The sequence below is a fragment of the Lepisosteus oculatus genome, chromosome 8 (assembly GCF_040954835.1).
Source record: "Lepisosteus oculatus isolate fLepOcu1 chromosome 8, fLepOcu1.hap2, whole genome shotgun sequence".
NCBI classification, from domain to species: Eukaryota; Metazoa; Chordata; class Actinopteri; order Semionotiformes; family Lepisosteidae; genus Lepisosteus; species Lepisosteus oculatus.
The window spans coordinates 18,577,212-18,583,159 of NC_090703.1; positions in this window are offsets into that span (position 1 = coordinate 18,577,212).

Below are 5,948 nucleotides of genomic sequence, written 5' to 3' on the forward strand. Positions count from 1 at the left end.
CTAAAAAACAGAACAGTTTATTATAATGCAGGAATATGCTAATAATACGCATCTATTGTATGTACTGTACATAACTTGATTTATTTTATTTTCTCTAGTCCTTTCATTGCATTCTTAAATAGGTAACTTTGAGTGGATTAAAGATGAATCTTTTTCATCCCATAGACGTACTGTACACATTATGTTATCTAACTGCTTCTTGAATTCTGTGGAACTAAATTGGTTTCAATTCATTTCAATTATTTCATTATTGTACTCTTCTGAAGATGCTGTTTCTTTATTTTAGCATGAGCTCACTCTTACTATTTAGTGTAGTGATCATTTGTCTTCCATGGTGTAGCTGTTTAAGAAAATAAGTGCACAAAAGAGCAGGTGTGGAAAATGACATTTAAATGTAAAAGCCTAAGTTTTAATCAGGTAAAGTGCTTGAGTGCACTTCGTTGACACTGTAATTATGAATATATAGTGATATTAATCAAGGACAACTGGATAACGTGGTATTTGTGAAATCCTACTGTATGTTTTTAATGTGACAGCATTCAATGAAAAGCTTTCATACTCTACTTATTTTAAATTACTGAAACATTGCAGCTTTTAACCTGTTTATGTTGATCTGAATTCTGATGTTTAAGTACTTGTCTTGAAGAGACATTTGACATATTCTCAAAAGTTGTGGGTCACCATTGCAACACCTTCATCAGAAAACATATCAGGTCCCATCTCCTGCATCTTAACGCGATGATTCTCTAATGATTAAATGCTGCACTCCTAAGATCAGGGTATTTGGACTTTAACACAAATGCTTTAACTTAGCTGACATTTTGCTTCTTTTCAGTTTTGAAGGATTTAGATACTGTATATTAGTGTATGTTGTGAATGTGTGGACACATAAATATATTTTGTCTATTTAAGTCTATTTCTTCTAGTTAACCTCATAAGGTACTGTATATTTAGGGTGTGCCTGATAGAGTACAGTATATATTTACATATGGGAAACAATGCAGAGGAATTGTTATAAAATTACTAAATTATCTTCTTTCCAGAGAAATTGTGTTTGGCCTTTCTGATTTTTATTATGTCTTTCAAAGTTATCTATTCATCCTTCATGGTTTGTTTTCAGCTTTAAAATGAGTCAACAGATAAGAGATAACAAACCTATCTTTATTAGGATGTCTGATGGAGTGCTTAGGTTCTGCACAGTACGATGAAAATCCACTTTTTGAGACCTGATATATACTGTATGTGTGTCTTAAAATATTGACTATTGAAATGCTGTTACTAAAACTGTGTAACAATTAACTTGGAGTTTTTTTTGCTTCCAAGAAGACTTTGTTCCACTGACTTAATTGGTGAGATAATGTCTTACTAACAAGAGAGCATTTTAATTCAATAACAGTAACACAGTAGTTTTGGCATTATGCAATCAGCATATTTTACCATTAATAACAGAGGGAATGGTAACAGCTTCAAGTTAGCACCAGAAAATACTAATCAGTTTAGACACAGGAAGAGCACTTTAGCTATTTGTTATAGTTTTCTAGTTCCACAGGATCTTATTTCAGTTCTTAATTACTGTTTGATGCAATTTAATTCTGTCACTGATGAGGCCTGGGTATCATCTAGTTACATTTATTTAATAATCTTCAAGATAAGGGATCATGATTGAGATTCTGTATGAGATGTCATTTGTATTCTTTCTCTCATCCTCCTTTTCTAATACGAAAAGGTCTAAAGCTTTCAAGTTATTTTTTCCCCTGTTTTTAAGAATTGATGGTAGATCTGCAATTCTCCAATCTGTGGGTATAGATTCCATCCCAAATGATATATCCCGGCTAGAACTCTGAATATTATTTTTAATTTCCCTGAATATGAAAATATCATCAGGCCCCAGCAAATTGTTAGTGTTAGGATGTCCCAGCACAGGTGCACCGCAGTGTGAGTTACAGAATGTTCAAATTATGCAATACGGGTGAAGCTCCTTCTGTAACCTGTGATATGTTAATGATATCTTCAGTTATGTAACTACCTGAAATATTCATGAAACATTCTTCTAATTAATTCATTTTCATCTTCTATTAATAAATTCCATAATTTCTCCTTTGATTACCTGAGCTTTTAGAGTTCTCTTAATGTAGTATTGAAAAATGATTGGCAAAGGAAATCCATTCTGAAGAAGGCTCCACAGATGAAACTAGTTGTTTAAAAAAATACATTTCTAATTATATCTTACCTTATAGCTAATATTAAAAGTCATGTATACTGTATATATATACAGTAGCTATATACTGTATATCTATACAGTACATACATACAGTATATATATACTGTATATTGTGGAGACACATTTCAGAACTGTAGATCTTCTGCAGGATTTTCATTTTACATACATACTTTTGATGTTTACAGATGGTAAACAGTTTTTTCTATTTAATCCATACTGATCTACTAGACATGGATATGACATAAAGATTTTTATTTATTGTAAGTACAGCAGAGTGTAGTTTTTATTATTTGTATAATCAAATACCATGTATACAATATATTAGGGACATATTAAAAATGATTTTTCAAGATTTAATAGGTCTGTTGCCCAGGCAGTGTACATACTGTAACAACAGTGATTTATGCATAGACGGAATTCTGGAACTAGATTAAGTAAACCAGATCGCAGCCATTGAGCTGCTGTTGAAGCTAATTATTGAGAGTTTGCTGCATACAATGTGATTTAAAATCTAGCCAGCGCACATGTTCGTCGACAGTCTGGAAATCAAGCATGAGGGTTATAATTCTAAAAAGCCTCTGTAGCAGGAGAAATTTGGCCAGTTTACTGGAAAATAATAGGTACATATGGTTTGATTATGTATGAGATCATAGTAATAGAGATTCAGCATGTAACTATATTTGTTTCTGTTAAAGGATGAAATAGATCAGATGTTGAATCAGTCTGTTGCATGAGTTATGTGTAATTGGTAGCACTAATGACTCATTGAAGACCTAATGTAATGACTGTCTTGGTTTATAATTTTATAATAACTACATTAAATTCTCCCATACATGTATTTAGGTACTTCTCATATGTTAGTGTTTCATTTTATTCAATACTAATTCACACAGATCTGAGACCACAAAACTGAACTGTAGTCTAATGAACATAGAAATCACACATTAAAGGTAGACAAAGAGAAAGCATCACTCTCTATAAGAACCATAAACTAGGTGTTACATCTGCCCCATGTGAAACCTTGTGACATGTGCCATTCATCCTCCCTTCTGTATGCCCTGCACCAGTTGCTGAGGAGACATATATTTATAGCACCTGAATGCAATGAGAAATCAGTCTGCATTGGCTATTGCAACTTATTTAAGCCCTGTTTGGCTTCTTCTCAGCAATCAGGTTTTGCGTTTCTGTCCCTCTCCTGCCCTGCACATGCAGTCCGCCAATCAGCCATTTTCCAGTAACATTCTTCCTGCCTTCCTCCCATTTTCCATCCGCTCCTGTTTCCCTGCTTGCCTGGATTTCCCTGTCTCCTGCCCAGAGCCTGACCCACCCGGACTCTGCCTGGGGAACACGACCTTTGCTGTGCTCTCCTCCACTGCTCCACACTTCTGTTCCCCTGGCACTCATGGTGAACTGGAATTGTCCCACTTTGGTCATGGGGTGCTCCTGGTCCCCTGGTGCCACCATCGCATTGCATTTTCCCTGCAGTGGACAGGGAACTTACCCCCTTGGCATGGGCAATGGTTGTGAGGTTTGCTGCTGGGCCAGGTTTGCAGTCCTCATGGGGGCTCTGTGGGCAGCCGGGGGCCTGACAGTTAAGCCCTGCATCTGGGAGCTCTGCTGCCAGCTCTGGTGGTCCTCCCCTCTAACCCTGCGCTCCAGTCCACTGAGCTTGGCTTCATTCTGCCCGATCCTCGTCCTGTCCTGCACCTGGGACTCTACACCGGACCTGGACTTCAGTGGGCACATCACTCAGTCCAGTCCCTAGCATGCCTTCCCAGTCCACCCTGATAGTGTGCGCTTGGCCTGGTCTCTTGAAGAGATCCCCCGTGAAGAACACACTCTCCATTCAGCCTGGTACCTGGCGCACTGCCTGGTGGACTATCTTGAGATCATGTGCCCTGTCCTGCCCAAGTTCAGATGCAGGCCCACCAGCCCTGTCTCTGGTTTCTCTTCCTGTACTTGGAGTCCAGAGTCCTTTCTGGCGTTTTCCAGCCATTACCCTTGCTCTTGGGTGGCCTAAAACTGGGCTCCTTTTTTGTGGTGTAGGCAAGTTAGTATCACATTGATGTCACTTTATCCGTCCATTTTCTAATCATCCAATTCAGTTTCACAGAGTAGCAGGAGCCTACCCTGACAATCAACAGACGAAAGCAGGGCACAGCCTTATAAAATCCTGTGTTCAGCTTAAGGTTTTAGGCTTTCATGTGAAGGAAAACAGAGCTTTCACTGGCTGATTATCAAACTTTATTGATAAAAAAAACTAGCAGACCAAAAAAAGAAGAAGAAGAAGAAGAAGGAAATAGAATAACTGACATAGCGCGAGACTGCGTTCTCTCCTCAACTGTCCACACCACACTTTTCCCTGGGTCAGAGATTAAATAAATCTTTACTCACGCTAAATAAATAACCATATAGAAAGTACTGAATATGTTAACCCAAATATGTCCCATATGGAAACCACAATGGAAAAAGACCCACAATGGAAAAAGAAACGTCCCCGTTTCTAAGTAACATTCTTATAAGTATTTTTTCTTCCTGAAAGCAAATCATGTATTAATTGGTGAACACAAATGACTATTCCAACAGTATACCTAATAATAATAGAATTAGCATTGGATTTCTAAGTTCTGTTAATAATACATGTTTGTATAAATACTATTGTGATTCATATATATTACAAAAAAATTCAACTGTAATAGTTTCCTTTCCTTATACTTGCCATAGAGATAATTTCCAAATGTTGCAGTCTCTTGCATTATAAAGTTGCTAGCCTGCACTTTGTCAGCATATTGTTTATTGTAGCTGTACAGACTTTTCTGAAGGCAAACATAAAAACCCTAAAAGGTTTATCCACGGGTCGCTCAGCCTGTTTCTTCAGCCCACAAGCTGTGAAAAAAACAATGTAACAAAGTAAACTGCCAGCAAAATAAATATGAAAAATCAATAAAAATATATTTGCAGCAACAATGCAGTTGTGTCAGCAGAAGCTCAGCTATTCTATTGAACACCATAAGCACCGTCCAAGCATTTCAGTCACTTAAACTGCTCGCATGTAAAATGAGAAGTTTTCAGGATTATTAAATATCACAGTTTCAAAACAGACTAAATTTTCTGGCCTATAAAATTTTATGATACACATCTATGCACAGGGGAAGAGATAAAAGTTATAGCTGACAGAGAAAAGTTATAGTACAAATCAAAATCTTTCTTAGACTATAGATGGGAGAATACATAAACATTTATGACATGGTAATGGAGCCAAAGCTACTAGCTTTCTCTTCCTTTGCTGTTCATAATCTTCTTTGTATTGAGTTTTCATCAACTCTAACACACTTATTTATTGAATACTATTGAGGACCCCTCTGAGCATGATTTGGACAGTGACACTTATTGTGAATGACATCTGCAGTTCATCTAAGTTATGGCTTGCTGTACAGTGTACAAGGCAAAGAAACTGACACTTTTGCATATATATATATGAGTAATGAGAGGTTATGCACTGTTATGATTAACTTAGGACCTTAAGCTTTTAGCCCAATCTTATTGTTTAATTCATTTATGTAGAATTGGAAAAACAACACTACAAGTACAGTAGTTGACTTTGTAAATAGGATACGTTTTTCATTTCACAGTACTTGATAGATCATCCACTTTTTATGGTATTTTGTCATTTAAATTATTTTATTGATTGAATAGTAAAGAGTAAACTTTTAATTAGAGAACATTA